Source organism: Denticeps clupeoides, chromosome 16 (assembly GCF_900700375.1).
Source record: "Denticeps clupeoides chromosome 16, fDenClu1.1, whole genome shotgun sequence".
Classification (NCBI taxonomy): domain Eukaryota; kingdom Metazoa; phylum Chordata; class Actinopteri; order Clupeiformes; family Denticipitidae; genus Denticeps; species Denticeps clupeoides.
In genome coordinates this window covers 4903326-4923134 of record NC_041722.1, presented here as the reverse complement: position 1 = coordinate 4923134, position 19809 = coordinate 4903326, and the positions used below count along the sequence as shown (strand labels likewise).

Genomic DNA, 19809 nt, shown 5'->3' with positions numbered 1-19809 from the left:
TGTAACACTGAAACAGCGTTAAATTGATCAAAAATGCTACATAAATAAATGAAATATCTGCATAAACGTAGACATTTACAGCATTTATCAGACGCCCTTATCCAGCGCGACTTACAATCAGTAGTTACAGGGACAGTCTTCCCCCAGGGACACTCAGGGTTAAGTGTCTTGCTCAGGGACACTTTGGTAGTAAGATTTGAACCTGGGTCTCCTGGTTCACAGGCGAGTGTGTTACCCACCAGGCTACTAGGCAGGCCCGTTGTCAGCAACACATAGTCGTGACTTCCCATGGAACGCCGTTCATGCAATAATGCGGGCCTGTCGCTTAAAAAAGCGCCCCTGAGACGTAGAAAAAGCCTCTTCCAATCATCTTTGGGAACTGAAAAAAGTTGGACGAAGAAATAAATCCTTAAGAGTTGAGCATCTGGCGCAGCAGGCGATATGACGTAGATCGCCTCATCACTGTACATTTGTTTCGTGCCAAACGAGGAAACATCTAAATGAACTTTTTTCTAGTTTGTCTTTACAACAAATGAAATAAATGGCACTTGTGACCTGTACGGGACGGATGCAGATGCACCTCAGCTGTAATTTGTTCATTGGTCCACTTTATATCAAACACAGGATATTTTCGTTACCATAAAACGTCCTCTTCACTGGACACTAAAAGGGCTCCTCAGAGTGGCCTCCTGGAATCTGGACGTGCACGCGTACATGCTTGATATTTGTCGTTATGCAGAATATTCGGCGCTCACAGAAGGATCTGTGTCCGGAGAGCCGGCGCGTTCGTTAGCATGCAAACGTATTTACTTTTGCGATGCAGGAAAACAGTAATACAGTATTAGAACGTCTCTGGGGGGGGGGGGTTCTTTTTTTTTTTTAAGCTCTGACTACGGCTTTTAAATTTGAATATATATTTTTAACCAGACTAGCGGGGCAGAAGGACTCGCCTGAGCACTGAGAGGGGCATTCAAAGAGCATTTAAACATTAGGTGCTTCCGAGAAATAGGGCTCGACCAACAAATGTAAAAAAAAAAAAAAAACGCAACAAGCGTCCCCTGTATTTTACTTCAAAAGGTCCAGGACGGCCGTGCCAGGCGGTCATTGCCGCTACCCGCCGGCCTGCCGGAGAGACAGGAGTCCGCCGCGCTCCCTCCCTCTCCGGTTAGGAGCTGCTAATTCGCAGGGCCTGATCCGTCCCCGAGCCTGGAGACGCCAATGCTATCATTATCAGCCAATTCAGCCAGCCGTTAAATGGTGGAATCAGGAGACATTTGCTCCCCTCCACTATTGCGGTGACATCATTACAGAGAGAATCAACAGTGCGAGAGCTCTGACCAGAGAGCCGGCTGTGTGTGTGTGTGTGTGTGTGTGTGTGTGTCTTCAGGCCTACAAGAGGACACACAACGTGTAAAAAGAGAAACGGAGACGCGCGGGGAGGCGCTCGCTCTCCAGCGCTTCACTAATAGCCACCTGTGAACCGCTCTGCCACATGATCCACTTGTGCGCCTCTGGAGTACCGGCACCCGCGCCTTCTCTGGCCCCCCGTCCCCGATGATAAATCATCATTTAGTTAATATCCATTTTTAACCTCCCCTCTCTGATTAACCACCCTTCCCTCCCCCGGATACCGAGCTCTCGGGTTATGGTGCCGCCGAGCAGCTGCCTTATTTACCCCCCCCCCTTTCATTTAAACTTTTAAATGACAGGTCCTCCACAAATAAAGGACAAACATCATTTCGTTGGTCATGGTTGTCACGTTCGTTGGAAAGTGCCACCGTCAGCGTTCTAACCTTCACCTGCACGGAGGAGCGGCGTGGCGTTTAAATCAACCAATAAAACCAAACCCCCTCGAACCCGCACACCCACCCACCCACCCACAGACAAGACGGAGACGGAAGCAGCGGTGGCTCCTGGCGCTCACGTAGACGTTCACGTGTGTGCGTATGTGCAACGAGGCGCCCAACACACGCGCCATTTTTACTGATATGACGCGCGTGAGAAAAGAACCTGACTGCCCCCGATAAGAAACTGTCAAAATATTTGCAGCGGATGAAATTCCGACAGGTGAGTCCTCTACAAAAGACCCGTCTTCCCTGCGTAACAAGTGCACGAGATGAGTGGAGACAGAGAGGCTGAAAACCCCACCGGGGGCTAAAAGAAATCCCGCTTTTGTAGTAATAACCCGCGAGTCCTGGCTGGGAATGTACAGCTTTCAGAGCCACTTCTCATCCTATTTGTAGCCCCACCACTGATGTGTGGAAGTCTGTCTGGTTCTGGGCCCGTCTCTGTGTGTGTGTGTGTGTGTGTGTGTGTAGAACAGGTCACTTGCTCCCGTTAAAAGAAAAAAACTCCCTCTCTTTACACGCCATCGCAAACTTTCACATATGGTCGTTCTGCCTAAAAATCCATTTTATTAATTTTTTTTTTTTAGTCCTTCTCCCCTTCAATATTATTATTATTTTTTTTTTGGTTCCACAAGGCAAGTTTCATTAAAGATCCAATTATGCAAATCAAGTCCTGAAGAGGCAGTTGAATTTGCAGTATAATGGTGTACAGTAATAGTTCAACACAATATACGGCACCGGAGCAGATTTACGAGGCAACAGAACCGCTACGCCTCCATCCTTTGGAGAAACCCTCTTGATGGTAATTAAAGGTGCAGGGTCCCTCTTCACTCCGCCGGCGGTGGCCATCTTACCCAGAAGCCCTCCCCTCGGCGCTAACAAGGCCGGCGGTCGCGACTTGGAGCCGTTTACTACCGAGTCGCCGTCATTATACTCCAGAATTAACCCGGGGAGGGCCCGGGAGGGACTCGGGCCCACGTGGCACCGCCGCGGCGTTGGCAGGGGAGGAGGGGTGGGGGGTGTGTGGAATAACCGGACGCCCCTCGGCCCCCGGTGACTGACGGCCGCCCGTCTGTGTGCGGAGGGACGCTGTCCGCGGGAATGACATGGCTGTAAATTTCGGGCCCCCCGCCAATTCAGAAGCGAGCCGTCCTGACACGCCGCGCGGCGTATTTAATTCCGCATCATAATGGCTAATATATTCTTCAGATTAAAGGAGGCCTGGTGCCACACACACACACACACACACACACACATCCGTTTCCACTATCCGCTGTACACACAGATCTGTCCCAAAAGTCCCAGAAGACGGTAACGGCAGAAGAGAAAGAAAGGAGGATCTGTTCGGCGAGGCCTTTCCCTCCAGCTAGGAAGGGTGGGGGGGGGGGGGGGGGTCCTCGAAAACAAAACATCTGCAAACATCTGTTCGTATCTGTCAGCCCCACGAAACGGCGTTATCGCGGGAGCGGCTCACAGAAGCGCACTGTCCTATCGGAGGGACTCCGTCACCGCTGACCTCTCCCTCCCCCAGACGGACAGACGCTCCTTCTGCTGGTCCCCCGGCATGAGGCGGCGGGGACGAGCTCGCCGGTCATCGCCTCGTGTGTCACGCCGGCCTTTATTCTTAGACCGCGCGCTGACGTCTGGGATGGCGGGGAACTTACTTACGCATCACACCCACCGTACACACACACACCCTACACACACACACACACACACACTGGCTTCATTTTTCATTTTGCTTTCGTAAAAAAAAAATGGTCTTTCCTTAATATTTCTGAGTAAAAAGATGACATGTGGGCTTCCTCGGATTAGTAGGGCACAAAAAAAGAGATAACGTACATACATGCCCATTTAGTTCTTATAATTAACACTGACCTTTAACCCCTTTTAACCCCCTTTAACCCGTCACGCAAACTACATGACACTTCAGCAGAGAAACATTTTTAGATCAAAATGAAATTGCGAAAATGAAGAGAATAACACCTTCTGGTTTTCTGGAGCGCAAGAGTTTAGCTTTTTGCTATATGAATATTAATATCTGAGTGGATATTGCAAATGAAGAGCTATTAACGTGTACGTACAGTGAGCTGCATTATTAATGCTAATGAATACGTGCTGATGTAGCCGCGGTATTTGCAGGGCCGTTTTGCTGATGTTAACCTTCTACATGAAGGTCGCGGCGACGCCGAAGCCTCGCCGTGGCTCCGTGCCCGCGTGTTTACCCCCCCCCCCCAGCTGTAGGTATGACAGGAGGACCCAGCCACCGGGGGTACATGACGGAGGGGAGGGTGACCGGGGAGGGGAGGGGGGGGGGGTCTTCACTGTACATATCAATTAAAAACCTAATCGCCGCCGCCTCGTCTGCCACGCCGTCCCACAAGGCCCTCCTGGCCGGGGCCAGGCATCTGCAAGACGTACGCCTCCCCGTCCAACAGCATCCCCAATTAAAGCGAGCGGGGCACCGTTTAACCGCGGCCCGCCTGTCTGATCACCGCAGCGGCGCCGCCAGCGTGGCGCATGCCCGACACCAGGCCTCTCTCCCGGGCTTCTCGTCCACGACCCGCCTACTGCCGCCGTCACTCTTATTAACGCCACTGCAATTTACTACAATGAATAAATAATCGTACCGCGCTGGGATTTTGTCACGGTTAGGAAAGGAAGGCAGAGTTTGTATTTATAGTTCTCACTCAGATACAGGCCCGATCCCGCGCGGCGCGACCCTGAAGGCCGCGACCCCGGCCCGCCCATCGCCATCCCTCCTTCCACCGACAACAACAACAACAGCAACAAGCGCGTTCTGAAAGGATGTGCCGTGCCGCGTCCACGCCCAGACACGGTTACAGACATAATATCCGCCCGGCGTGGAACAATGACACTGTACCCATGTTCACCCCGAACAATGCACGCCGGGAACAAACACTCGCACCACATGCGACTTCGGCGGAGGATGCACCAGAAGCGCCGCGTGTAACAATGTGTTGGGTGGTGTGTAGGGAGAGAGAGAGGAATTCTGCCCCCCACCCCCCCAGTTCCCATGTCCTGCACGTGTTGGGGACAGGGTGGGGGGGGGTCATGCGTCCTGGAGCCAGGAGGCTGAGCGGGGACACCTGCAGCACGGGGCTGTCAAGTGGTCGTGGTCGTGATCGTGGGGGGGCCCCGGTTTTCATTCCCGTTAAGGGGATTTAATGGTCTCCTTCACACCTTCCCGGCAAATCCCGGCAACTTCCACTTTCCAAATACTAAAAAGCACGACACTTCGCCCCATTCAAATTATTCTGTGTTTGAAATATGTAAATATATATATGTATGTATGTATGTATGTATTTTATTTTTTTGCTGCGGAAGATGAAAAGCTTTTTGATTTGCCGTCATAACGCGGATGGAGCGCGAAGCAGCGCCGACGGAGAAGGTCGATCCCGGCACAAAATGGCAGGTCTCACCGGCTCCCCCATCTCGCAAGTTCTGACACATGCCGGCCGAGCCAAACTTTCATCCCCGAATCCCGTCCCGCACCGGGACGCGAGATCGACCCCACCGGGGGACAAAAAAAAAAAAAACTTTTTTTTTTGTTCTAATTATAATAATTATTAACCAATATCGTAATAACAGTAGCTTTAGACGCCTTTTATGATCACTTTCGCGCCTCTCCGCGCGTGTAATATTAAAATGAAAATGTCAGAAACCGGCGAGACGCGTCCTGGAGACTTTTCCACCTCCACGCAGATCAAATTAAAGGCCGCCGCCACGTTGTAATATTATTATTCATATTCCCGCTTGTTATTTTTTTTGGTCATAATTCATGCATCAACGCGGACGAGAACCCGCCGGACCCCCCGAAGCCCCCCGCACTCTTTAAAAAACTCGCATCACTTCTTCTTACCTTCAGCCACGCGGCGAGGCGCACAAACTCCTGCGTGGAGCGAGAAAACACGCCGCCCGCGTTCACTCAGTAATGAAGCATGTCCACGCGATTGACCCGATCATTTTCTCGGGGGCTGAAGGGGGGAGAAAAAAAAAGTGCGGATCGTCCACTCCGGAACACACGCGCAAACGCACACACACACCAAACAAAACACACACGCACACGCAGCCCACCTCGTTCCAACACTCCGCCGCGCGTCCCGAGTCCAAAAAAACGTAGTAGTTTTTTTTTTTTTTAATTCTCGCAGGTTTCTTTCTCTCCTTTTTTTTCTCTCTCTCTCTCCCTCTCTCGTCTCTGTTTCCTTTCCCTCCGCCGCCGCGAACTGCCTTTCAATGACACCGATCAGCCGGCATCACAAGACATTTCCATCCTTCAGCTCGGACTCCCCCTATCTGGTAGGTGAAATGCATCGTACCGTTAAAAAAAACGCGCTCCATTGTCGCCAGCAGCTGGAGGGGTCTTGCGGTATTCGCTTCCGATCAGACCCCCGATATTATTAAAAAATAATAATAAAAAAAAGAGCCCCGTCCCTACTACACACGAAGCGTTTCTTTAAAAGCGCGCCCGAGTCTAATTATTATCGTTATTATTATAAAAAAAACGCGCTCGCGGTGTCACTCCGCGTTATTATTCGGCGGTAATTGGCTTTGACGCCGCCGCGACCGAGACGCGCGTCGCGAGGAGTCGCGTTCGCTTTAAAATAATAATAATAATTTAAAAAAAAGAATAATGCGATGTACGTACACGCGTGGGCTCCGGGTGGGGTGGGGGGGTGGCAGAGAGGGAGCGATGTCCCCTTACCTTGTCGCCGGAACTGTTTCACGTGTTGGTCCTCCCGGGGAAAAGTCCGCGCGTCGCCGGCTGTCTCGGGAAGTGGGAGCGCGCCGCGCTGTAACCTTGCGGCGGCTTTAATGTAAATAAGCGGCCCGTTATGTTGGCGGTGGCGCGCGTCTCGCCACGCACACGCAGCCCCGCTCCCCGGAGGACCGGCTTTATTCTAACCCACGAGCCGGGCGCGCCTTTTTTACCTATTAAACAAGAAGAAGGAGAAGATGAAGAAGAAGAAGAGGACGGGGTGGTTGAACGTGATCCTAAATAGCCCATAAATAATGGTGACGCTGTTTATATATATAAATAAATGAAAAGATGGGGGGGGGGGGGGGGGGGGTCCACGTTTCAAAAGCTACAGTGTAACGTGGGAAAATAAACATCTTCGTGAATAGTTTTGGCGAGGTAATAATAAAAAAAAAAAAGTTTTGGATGGACTCAGAGGAGCGATGGAGGCGACTTTCCCGGAGTCGACAAAAGCCGCTGCCTTCAATGGACTCTTTGTCGCGGGATTATATTACGATTACGGTGTAATTATGGGAAAGGGTTTTTGGTAGTAATAATAATAATAATAATAATAAAGTATCCGGCGGGTGTGGGGGAGCGCATGTGACTTTGGGACAGGACGCAGTCCTACCGTCGTTTTGAAGTTCTTTCACCCCCAGTTACTGGGACCTCGAGGTAAAAGTGTTGTGGAGATGGATGCGGGCGAACCGCCAGGTAACTTTAAGGACCATCACAGACGATGCTGCTTTTCTACAGACACTAGTGTCCCCTCTGCGCGTCCAGGGACTTTTACTGTGACCGGCGCCGGGCTTCACTTGTTCTATTGTCGACCGTGGTCAAACACACCTCCCTCAAGATATTAAAAAAAAAAAAAAAAAAAGGGGGGGGGGGGGGGGGGGTCCTGAAAGGGAAGGACTTGGTTTCGCTTTGGTTTTCTTCCAGACAACGCCACACCCCCCCAGCCACCCCACCCCCTCCCTCTTTTTTTTTTTAAAGGATAGCTCGCATTCATTATTCACTATGAAAATCTGATTCTCATGCTGCCCCCTTAAACGCTTAGGAATCCGGGCTGCATTTTCCAGTCTGATGTGTATCAAATTCTTTTTTTTTTTTTTTTGAACAAATTCCAAAAATGTAAAAAAAAAAAAAAAGTTTGTCTGTATAGAAATTAGCATAACCGTCCCATCAATAATGCCGCTATCTCTATGGGAATGATAGCAGGAGCGGCAGGGGTGTTCCTTTCCCCGATTCTTCATGGATCAGCCGCGCAGCCTCGGCTCCTTTTGAACTTGTTATAGCGAGTCAAGTGATTCTTTATCGTGACAGGCCTGACAATGCCACGCGGATGGGAAAGGAGGTCAAAAGGAAGTTGCCATATGGACTTAAACGTGCCCATTTCTAACAGTATGGAGCGCTTACAAGCGTCCCTGGCGAGTTTTATACCTACATGATACATATACATATACATATACATATACATATATATATATATATATATATATAAGAAAATATTTAGCCATGTATAAATGAAACGGGGATATGATTTGATGTTTGCATATGTATATACTGTTTAATGTAAATGTAGAACGGTGCAGGGATTTAAAAAAAAAAAAAAAAAAAGTCTCGAAAGTGCGGGGTCGATGCAGCCTGAGTCACGTGGCCTCCGTGAGCTACAGGTGCGCCACTTGAGGGGAGGCAAGGAAGCCTCTCGTCGTTTTTTTCCAATTATTATCGCCGGTTTCCACCGTCATGTGTGTGCTGTGCAGCCGGGGGGACAGTTGGGCTGCAGGAGAGTACTTTGCTGTGATGTATGTAAGGGAAATCAGGCAAAGTCAGCAGAAAGCCAGGCTGAGGTTTAGAGGAGTAACAGGAGGGGGGTGGGATGACTGATATGTTCCTGGGTCCTTATACCCAGCCTGGTGACCAGCCAAGAAAGTGTCCTCTGAAAAAAAAAAAAAAAAACATGAACGCTGATTTACTTCACCAAGTCGTGGATATGGCGACTTTTGTGCTGCGGCGGTGCCATGTTGGCCGTATCTGGCCAAGCATGTGTGTGCGGGCCATGTGAAAGTTTCCATGTGCGCATGTGGCACCAATGGACCCCTCTCTAAGTTAAAGGCTGTGTTCAGTTTACATCTTCATGCAAACACACCAGAAAACGGTTTGCATTCACAGGCTCGATTTTTTATTTTTTTTTTTAGACCCAAATTCTGTTTCTCCAAATATAATCTGTTCCAGGTCTTTGATGAAGAAACGTTCTCAATGTTTCACAGCGACTGATTTAATGAGAAGGGAGTGAGGGCAATTTCAAACAATCTGACTTTGTGAACCCTCTGTTACTCTAAACTTTAAAAAAAAATCACTTAAAAAACGTATCAGTTACACTCGAAAACTATGACATGCACTAACAAGGAGCGCTATTATAACAAACACAGGCTGTGATGTATTTCTTTCGTACCATTTCATCAGTGTCAAAGGCACTCCAGCGCATGTACATATCTACCAAGCACACTACTGTATCCCTTCCTCCCCTGATTAAAGAAGAATACATGTTTGTCACATCCGAAATTTAATGACGACTCAATAAAGTATCGCAGGAGCAAATATTTAGAAGCGAAGTCTGAGTTTTCTGTTGGACTGAAGGCTGTATTGGTGTGGGAAGCGTGCTTTTTTCCATGCCACGGTTTAGATAATATAACTGTAAGCTGGCTGGACCTTGGCCTCGGTTTAGATGAAGTGGAAGCAGTGTATATCGCCAGTGACTGATAACTGGATGCGGGCTAATTTAAATCATCTGAATCAATGTCTCTTCAGGGCAAAAAAAAAAAAAAAAAAAATCTAAATGAAAACATCTGACTCAAATTGATTACTAACAATGTTCGGCATAAGGGGTTTAATAATGATTACTGCATGCTTAAAATATCCACTTCATCCGACCGCTTCTGTCCTTGCGTATATGTCTTACTAAAGGAAACCACTGTGTGGGAGTAAGTTTGAATAATTTGTGTACAGACAGGCGCTGAAAAATGATCTCCCTGCACGATGGGACCAGCCAAAACAAGAAGCAGACGAAACCAAAAAAAAAAGAAAATAAGTTAACAAGTCAGAGGCTAATTGACTTTATTGGGGCTTGCACTTCTATCTAGAGGCATAACGCAGTTGGGAAGACTAGAAGACTAGATTACAACTGTATGCTGAATAAAGCTCGGACGCCACGGATTTGAACTCGGCTGCTTCCTCCTTTGTGGCTTCCCGTTTCCCTCCACGTCAACTGAAGTTCATATTTTCGATACAGCAAGCCATCATATTTTACTATTATCTATCAATTGGTTTCTAATCGCGGTAATGAGGCGGCTGCCGTTTGGTGACGGAGAGCTAACGGCCTCCGTGGGAACATTAAGGAGCCTGGGTTATACTGTGGGCCGTTAACTACCTACAGGCGCTCTGTAATGGCTCCAAATGACCTCCTCAGTGGCTATTAGCACATAATTAGAACCTGCAGACCATCAGCGACTTCCACCGGACACGTGCGCATCTCCCCCACCCCCCCCAGCCTGACGCCCGGATTATAGTCGGGCACCGCAGCGGCTGCGTTTACCGATTTCCTGCACGTAAACGTGCGCTCCGGCCCCATCGTCCCTCCCGCATCGCCACAATCGTGTGTCCTATCTGTGTCAGCCTCCTTTCGTGCGATTGTCCATTGTGCGGACAACACAGCGGGTAAAGTGCAAGGCACTGCCACACCACACAAGTAGCTCTGTCACACTAACCTCTGTGTACACTTAGCAAATGCTCTCCAGTTACAGAGAACAAAGGACTACTTTAGTAGGTTAATGTCAGCTCAGGAGCCACACACAACAATGAGATCCGAGGGAAGGAATGCGTTCTTGCGAGGAAACCCGACGCAGGGCTGCGCGCAGCGCTGCCGCAAATTATCGCCAACTCATCTATTATCACCTGAGAATTATGCGCGATATCCCAACGAAGGAGACAGACCTTGCGTTAAAGTGCATGAGACATCTAATACAGATTCTCCGGAATGATCTTTCTAGGTCATCACTGATCCTTGGACAAAAGAATTTAAAAAGATCACAATGAGGGGAAGGGGGGGGGTGTGTGTGCATACTATTCTAGTTTATAATGAGTGTGCTCGGTATGAAGTGGCATTCACTGGCTGGACAAGGCGTATCAGGGCGCTCTTACCCTGCACATTCAAAACCAGGAACTGGAACCAATGGCACTTTTGGTTCTGGTCGAAGTTCTTCACCCAACTCTCTTTGGAGTTTGAAAAGAGCATCATTTGAAGTTTTTGGCCATGCTTTATTTCATAAGGTCTTGTGAAAGTCTATGTAAAACACATCCAGCTGAACTATTTTAGGTAAAGTTCTGGGAAACTGAAACCTCGGTGACAGAACAAAGCAAAGTGTACAGGCACATTTCCCTTTAAACCATAACAAATCCCCAATATAGCGCAATTCCTCATTTATACAATCTTTTATACAGTTTCAGATGTTCCTTTGACTTCTTTTTGGTCATTTAATTCTCAGTAATTATTGAAATACACTGAAATATTGGAGCACCCTTTGTATGGTTTGCATACAAACAAAAAAATCCTTACATTTTTGGTTCAAGATATTATTGCAACATTTTATTACAGTTACATAGTATTTTAGATGGATGTAGGTTGAGTAGATATGGTATAATTTAACAATGCTCTACCCATTTGTGGAGTCAATGGCACTAAAAAATATTTGGACGGATATAAATCCTGACTTGATGATACACTGGAGACACTGCTTATCGTAACATCTCTAGAGTTACAAACTCTAGATCTCGTCGGCATCAGTGCCATGTATCTTCTGCTGCGTTGCGAGGTGCTACACCTGCCAACCGACTCACAGAACAGACAGAGAATTCATAGATAAAAATGGCTAGGCTATGCTGGTCGGTAATACATATTGCTAACTTGCACAAAACGTGAGAAGGTAAATATCTATATGAAAGCAATGACTTCAAACAATTAAGCTGCTTGATGTAGCTTGTTGTATTTGACACACAATAAGGGGGAGTGGTTTCTGGACCTTCACTGGACACGCCCCCAGTCATTCAGAGCAGAAAATATTGATAATACTTCCACAGTTTTCAAGCGTTATTTATTATATGCGATATATATATGTGTGTGTGTGTGTGTGTGTGTGTGTGTGTGTATATATATATATATACATACATAGTTATAAATAAAAAGTTGGCCAAATGGTGAAGAACAAGCTTCATTTGTGGTTTGTTTGTGTCACTTTTCTTGTTTGTGGGCTCTGCCCAGAGATTCTGATTTAATTTTCCTATTTTCCTTTGGATGTAGTTAATACTTGACCTGATCTGGCACAAGAAGCAACTGGGTAAATAAAAAAAGAACAGTTCCAGTTTTGTAGATGAGGAGGTTCTCATGCCTTGCTCAGCTGAGAAGCGTTTGTCGGGCATGACTGGGATGATTTTTCAAGTTCATCACAGCACACACTAGAGGTGTGAGTCTGTTACTGCATGAGTGGGTGGTCTCGTGGTGGGCTGTGGGGACTGAGCCTCAGCGGACGGGTCAAACAAGATTCATTTCCTGAGTCCCACGTTAAAAGAAACAGTCTTTGATGTCATCTCATGTCATGGGTTTGAATCTTTGCCCATGCCAGTGGCCGCTTTACCTACACACACACACACACACACATGCAAACATACACACAGCACTATTCTTCCAAGAATGAATTTGTTTTCATTTGCAGCATGTCAGCAGAAGATCTGTCCTTGTTCTTTGCAACTGTGCCGAGGGATTTCTCAAGCGCGAGTCTGTTTCTGTCTCTTCCTGTCTCTTAATCGTTAAATCTTATATTTTTTTTAACAATATAATAGCAGCAGCGATAACACTGTGCTACATAAACAACCCGCCGCCTTGTATTCTGAGCACACTGACTTTGCCGTACTGCATGCCATGGCGTGACAGCCCCATAGCATTTGTCCTACGTTGCAGAAACATTGCCATCACTGCAACAATGTCAAGGCAATTCTGTGCCAAAAAAGCTGTGACAGTAACCGTGGCGGGGCTCAATTATCACTGGAGCAATGGTTGGGTCCAAAAATAAGCTATTCCCCAGTCTTTTTATCTTAAGAGAAATAAAAAAAAGTCTCTGTTTCGGGTGAGTCAGGCAAGTGTTGCATCGGCAAGGGAGACACTTGCCTGGAATAAAAAAAAAAAAACAGCAAAAGCCCAGATGGCCAAAGTTCAAGATCTTTTCCCTTTAAGAAAAGAGCCATGGGAAATTGCACTTGCACGTCATCAATTTCTCTGAGATGACCAAAAACCCTGGACACACTTAATCAGTTAAAGGGCATGTCTCTGAATATCCATTCTTTTGTAATGGCATTAGCGGAGAAGTAAGATTTACAGATCACTTAATGTGCCAGAGTCTTCTGCATAAAAGTATATACAAAGGTTAATATTGCAATAATATCTTCCTGGAGGGCATTGTAATCATTATCTCTCTAGAGGTATCAATTAGAAGCACTTTACAGCAGGTAATGACTAAGATTCCGGTACAAAATGACATTATTATTATTATCATCATCTATAATTTCAGACTGGATATACACGGGAAAAAAGAGAAACATAAGTTCAGCTAGAGGTGGACTTAAGGGTGGGGGAAGTAAAAAAAAAAAAAAAGAGAAGAGAAGAGAAGAGAAAAAACCTTTTGTCACTCAGGACAGTAAGTCTGTGTTCTTCCCCTGGGCTTCACATATTTGAAGTTGCTCTTGTTGCTGAAATTTGACTGATTCCAGGAACAGATCAATATGGGAAATGTTAATTATAACAAGAAGAACCTACAAATGAAATTTCCTTAAGACATTAGCAGTCTTTTGCTCAGAAGAGTCGAATTTGGCTGCCAGTGTTTGCTAAGCGCTCTTAAAAGAAGTCACCATCTCAAATGTCAGTGACATTTACTTAAGTTAAAAACTAGGGGGTCTTTCATAGCTGCCATGCGAGTCAGTTTGCGCTAAAACGAGAGAAAAAGTGAATGTGGGACTACAATTTTGCGTTTTGTCTCCTCAACCCAAAGTCCACAGTGGAACGGTGAAACTCCGTAGGTATCGATATCACGTGTCAGAGGTTCAAACTTTCCCCTGACCTTTCAGCGGGGGTTTGAACACTCATAACGAGCATTTGTTTTGTTATTGACCCTCTCATCAACATTCTGAATAATTCACAGATGAATTCTTAGCTGTCCAGCACATGCGGGAAAGCAGCACACAGAAGGGCCTCTGACTTTTGATTTAGCTGTTTCATATTTAATAAGCAAATGTGGCGCTAGGAGGCTCCTTTTTTTAGGGTGATTTAATTGGGTGCCGGTGACATCCATCACACTGTTGTCATGACTGTGACCTTTCGTTTGGGACTATTCATAATAAGAGATTTATGAGCTGGTCCTTCATATTTCTACAAACTGCGCCATTTTGTTGTGCATCTTGCTGCTTTTTCTCTGGAAAACTAAACAAAGAGCCATCAAAATTTGGTGAGAACCAGCGCCCTCTTCGCAGACAGAAACCTGTTCCTTTCCTTCTGATCTACATCCATTGGGTTCACCCATACACCCTAAAAGTGACATCAGATGTGATGGTAGATCACAGGGAACAGAGTCGTCCCTACAGGCTTGATACTGTACTGGAGGGGTGGATCCCATTCTTCATGTTCCTGCACATGGTGTTGGTTAAGACACTTTCTGAAGAAGTTCATCCAAAATCTCCCACTGGTACTGACTTGACAGGAGATGTAGTGACTGAGAAGTTCAGATGATGATTTACACCATTGTTATATTCACAAGCACGTGGATGGAGGCATCTGGATGGAAATGCTTCTTCACTTTTCTATTGATCTGCAGTGACACGACTCAAAGGGACCAAGTGGAACCAAAGAATGACAGCAAAATGTCCCACAAATAAGCACCCCCCCTATGTTTATCATTTAAAAGGTCAAGCAACTGTAACACCAGTTTATATTTTCTTTGCTCATTATGGTACCAGGCAACTTCTCTGAGGTCTAAAAGATGAAAACTCTCATGAACGAGGGAACGCAGGAAAGAAAAGAGGAGTGGCCCTCCCCAAACCTGATCCTGAACCAATTGTGAGCTTCTTTTGTCCCTCTTCTTTTAAAGTAAGAGCAACTGCAGAGAGTCAGATGACAGTGGGATTAAACAAGCGATAGCTTAATTTTATCAACCTCGGGGCCCCAGGGAGAGCGCCGGAGCTGGGAGGAGACCCCAGTGTGCTGACATGCCGGACCCACTGAAGTAATGAAAGTAATGAGGAGGAGGACGAAGGGGTGGGGGGGGGTTGGACACAGGTAAGTTCCCTCCCAGTGGAACGGCAGATGGCTTGCACTTGCCCGTTCCCCCGCACAGCCTGAACGCCCTGTTCTACCGCCACAATGGCCACTCAAGACCACCCCCCCCCTTCCCGCTCTTAACACAACTGCACTTTTCAGATATAAATACAGCCGCCGTCGTACATTATTAAAGGGGACCGAGGCACATATAATCTCTTCAGACTGGGACAAACTTACCTCCATTGATATCAATGTATTTATTACCGCAATGGTGCAATATAAGGGCAAGGCAGAGTGAGATATCAGCTTACCCGGGGCCGAGAGAGAAATTTAAGATAAAGGATATTTAATATCCAGTTCACATTGTGAAGGCTAAGACTTTAATAGCACTTGGGCTGTCCGTGCAGGTAATGCCTTCGTCTTTGTCTAAACACACTCTTATGGACGTTAACTGTAATATTATAAAGTGTGCGAGGCACTGATAAACGTGGCATAATGGCTCAACACTTGCGATTACCGATACATCCTGTCTAATGGGCACCGGCACTTCCTCTTAAGGTGATATCTGCAGGCGACCAAAAAAATGACAATATATAATTAATGCGCTGTTTCTTTTTGCTTCATTTTTTTCAGGGTTGCAGTGCTTTGTACATTTTGTCACATTACATTAGAGTCAAACAGCGTGCATTCTGGATAGTCATAATCACTGTTTGAGACAAATATGCATGTACATTATTGGGAGCAACATTACGCTAGTGACTTGCATTTGTGGACACATTACTGTAGCTTATTTTGTGTCTAAATGATAATGAGAGTTCGAATGATAACCTATATCATTTAGAGTGAAATATGAATTTAAAACACAGCCTGCCATTCACTGGGGGGATTTTTATTTCCTGTTCTTGTTTTCCTGTTCCCCCTTTTTTTTCTTCCCTGAGATCACTCAGGTGTCTCCTGTATCCATTTAAAAAGAGGAGGTGGGGAAGAGGAGGGGAAAAAAAGGACGAAACACACCATTGTTGTCCTAATTATGAGGTAGGTGATGCATTATTTAACGATCCAACGTACATTGCCTGACTGGGTATGAGTAAAATAATTTATGACAAGATCTCTCTCTCTTTTTTTTTCTCGCTCCTTACTTTAAATCAAACTTCAATAAATGTGCCACCTCTATCCATTTTGCATGAAGCCGTGCAGAAAAGGAGTAGGATGCCAGAGTCTGTTATTTAAAATTCTTCCGACGTGGCAGGGTCAGGAAAACAAAATAACATTGCAGAACAAGGAGCCTTAGTGAGGCAACTCACCTTGGGCAGCAGAGCCTCCCATCAACATGGAGCGAAGACTGACGTGAGAAGCCGTGCTGACCCCCCCCCCCAAAAGAGGAAAATAAAAATCTGTAAAATCCCACCAATTACCAGCTGCAGCGTTGTTGTTCACGCTACGGGCTCCCCCCCCCCGTCCCATGACCTCCTCTGCGGTCACCCGCTTCTGAGCCACTCCTGTAAGTCTGAGCAGAGATGAGTTTTAAATAGATGCAGGACACTTTGTCGTGCCTGGCGAAAGGTCGAAATATAGGAGTTATTGATTCTGTTTAAAAAAAAATACAAAATTCACAACTTCAGTACACACGCCATCCGGGGATCTCTGAATGCCAAGGCCGGAGACAGATCTGCTTTAATTAGAGCAGACTCGGCAAGGGGAGGGCGCGCTTAAACGCGTTTAATGCGAGGACGGCAACGCAGCCCATTTACCTGCGTTTAACCTGCGACTTAAGCCTGTCAGGTGGGTTTGGGTACGCCGATATCCAAAGGTCATGTGAATGCTTCCTCAAAGGTCTCATGAATATCACTCCAAACGCTCAACGCAATGTTCAAATGTCACTCATCAGACGTTAGGTATGACTTCGGGGAGGCGCTCCGCCCGCCTGATTTAAAAGATTTAGAACATTTTTGTTCCTGTTTCTTTAGCTACATAATACTATTGCCACTAATCGCACTCCTACATGCTAAGCATGGGGCTTGTTCGCTAGTGTGTGCTAAGCCGTCCTCCATGAAATGATGTTTTTATACACAACTTTTAAATGATAGGAGCCTGATGATTGACAGCTCTCATGCACACCACTTCCTCACTCTTAATGATTTAAACCCACCAAATGCCAAAGAATTTACATTTATGGCCTTTACCAGACACCCTTATCCAGAGCGACTTACAGTCAGTAGTTACAGGGACAGTCCCCCCCCCGGAGACACTCAGGGTTAAGTGTCTTGCTCAGGGACACGATGGTAGTAAGTGGTGTGAGTGTGTTACCACCCACTAGGCTGCAACCAGCCAATACGTCACACACATGAAGATCATTAAAGATGGTGTTCCTTTTCATTCAGTTATGTAAATCCTGAGCACACCTTTGACCTTACGCTCGCAAACAAGGCCCACTCTCAGCGCATAGTGCTGTACTTAGTGCCAGTTCAAAGACGGTGTAAACAATACCACCGACCGTAATCCCTGCCCATCCATCACCAGCACTGTTTGGAGAAATATAGCGGCTTAAAAGCACACAAAGAGTAAACCCTGGATGGACCATGAAAAGGCATAACCAAATTTATATCATATTACACATTGAAATGTGACTCTGTAATGACATCACTGAAATTAAATCAGGCCCTTCATTCAGTATTACTTAAGCTGAACCGGTGTCCTTCCTGATGCGAAATTAGAAAATTGAATACTGTTGTTTTCGTTGCAGACTACCAACGACGGCGTTTGATTTGCAGAGGCGGGATAAGCGGCTCAAGTGGAGGGAATACTAGAGATGAGTTTCTTTAAAGAACAACAACAAAAAGCCCAAAAAAACGAGACTTTACTCGGGATGAGTGTCCTCTGCGGCTGCGGGCGCAGCGTTTAAAGCGGCTTCGTGCGAAAGCGATGAGCTCTCGACTAACGGAGAGGCACTGCGCTTTTGTCGCCGAAGTTGTTTTGCTGTTGCCATCGAGGGGGCTCTCTACATGAAGGACGGCTGCGAGGATGACTGACACATTCATAATTCCTCCATTATGCACTCGAGGGACCTGCTTGAGAGACGAAGTTCGAGAGCATCTCGCGCGCGTAGCCCGTATGTCGGTCGATTGCGACTGTAAAAAAAAGAAGGGTGGGGGGGGCTTTTTACTGCTTGGAGCAGAGAAAAGAACGAAATGAGTCGGATTCCACGGGAGAGTGGTTAAATAAAGAGAGCCGAACGTGATTTCATTTTCCCAAAACGTAAGATTCGTTGGTGCACAGATGCTGCAGACGAGAGAAGGAGAGTGAAGGGGGGAAAGCGCCACTGCCTGTTGAATTAGACGGCAACAAAATGAATATTCTTCACCTGTCGGCTCGTGTTGACTCCTCTTGTTTAGATTTCGCGGGGTGGGGTGGGGTGGGGGGGTTTGGGAGGAGGCGGGGGATAAAACTGCATATTTACTTTTAATTGAAAGGAAATTAAAGATGCATCCACATCCGCGAGTGACAAAGGAAGATCACGGGGCTTTGGAGCGATGATAGCTTTTGTTTAAGACGGATTTCATAAAGAAAAAAAAAAAAAAACACTGATAATGATAAAGGAGGGAAAAAAAAAATCTTGGACATTTCTCCAAATACAATTACCTCTGCATCACCTGATTCAATCAAATAAATTTGCATTCTGTTTGCATGCAGTGTTCCGTGAACCAGTAAACAGGGCCGGGGGAGTAAATCTGATGTGTTTTCATGGTTGCGGCTGCTCTGCATTTGCTGCGTTTATTTGGAATATTTGAATATTTCTCATGAATTTGTAAATACTGCAAGATGCAGATGCAGGACGGGAAGGTTTTGAATCACCGCTGTCACACAGGAGGAGAGTTCTTGTGTTTGTTGGGGCGGGCCTATGTACGGGTCATGTAGCTGAGTTGGTGGTAAAAGCCAATGTTTTTCAGGAACGTTCCTAGACAGAAAAGAAAAATAAAGCATCACCATTAGTGTTCATTTCAACACACTCCATTACATATAAACACACACACACTTATGAGAAGGCTCTGTTGGGAGGAACACAAGACCATTGTTGCGTCAATTAAACACACCTCATCTACATCCATCTTCTAACTGCTCACTCATAGCTCAAGCCCCACTCACACATCTTCATGAAGGAAACATGTTACAAGGTCAGAGGTCACCAGCAGCCCATCTACACACATATACATCAAATTAATTTGTAAAACCAACAGCCCTCTGTTCTTTCTGCCACAGCGGATGCATGATACTATTACCCTGCACGTTGCATTCTACATCAGCGTTTAAAATTATAAATGAACATCTGCACAGGTGGGCAGCTTTTTTCTCATTTTTCTTTTTCTTCATAAATTTACTGTGTCAGGATATACAAAAAAACTAGCAAATATGTTTAATATTAATGAGAGCACTGATCAAAGATATCAAGGATTACTGGTTTGCAGGAGCACTTTGTTCAGTAAGTTTGAAAAGCCTCGCAATACTGACATTGCAACATGGGTGAGAAAACTCTTAAAGGCTTTTGTGATGTATTCAAATTACAATCGGATCAAACAAATCAACTGTGTGAGGGAGCTGGCATTACACACACAAAAACAGTCCACAGAAAGCCGCATCCATATATAGCCGAGAAATCAGAGAAATCGCTTCACTGTCACCAAAATATTACAGCCACATGCTCTGTATCCTCTAACCAGTCTATTAGGATAGATTTCTGTGCAAGGTTTAGCCAATTACACTGTTCCAATCCTTTATTCCTCACACACTGGTATGCATCTGGGAAAAAAAAACTTTTCATTTAATAATGCAACAGCTACAATTGA

General features: G+C 46.1%; 1 protein-coding gene and 1 long non-coding RNA gene across 6 annotated transcripts in view; one reads left to right on the top strand and one right to left on the bottom strand.

The window, feature by feature from the left end:
- The window catches only part of znf536 (zinc finger protein 536), a 158489-nt gene extending 151730 nt beyond the window's left edge, over positions 1 to 6759 (bottom strand). For 2 of the 5 annotated variants that reach the window (XM_028955732.1, XM_028955739.1), the window contains exon 1: positions 5731 to 5838. The gene's annotated coding sequence lies outside the window, so the exon portion shown is untranslated. The other 3 variants (XM_028955734.1, XM_028955735.1, XM_028955733.1) reach the window with 3 other exon arrangements.
- LOC114765564 (uncharacterized) overlaps positions 6006 to 19809 on the top strand; it is a 29289-nt gene continuing 15485 nt past the window's right edge. Inside the window, exons 1-2 of the long non-coding RNA XR_003742676.1 lie at positions 6006 to 6167; positions 15907 to 16003. This is a non-coding gene — a long non-coding RNA (uncharacterized LOC114765564). The remainder of the gene's footprint in view (positions 6168 to 15906; positions 16004 to 19809) is intronic.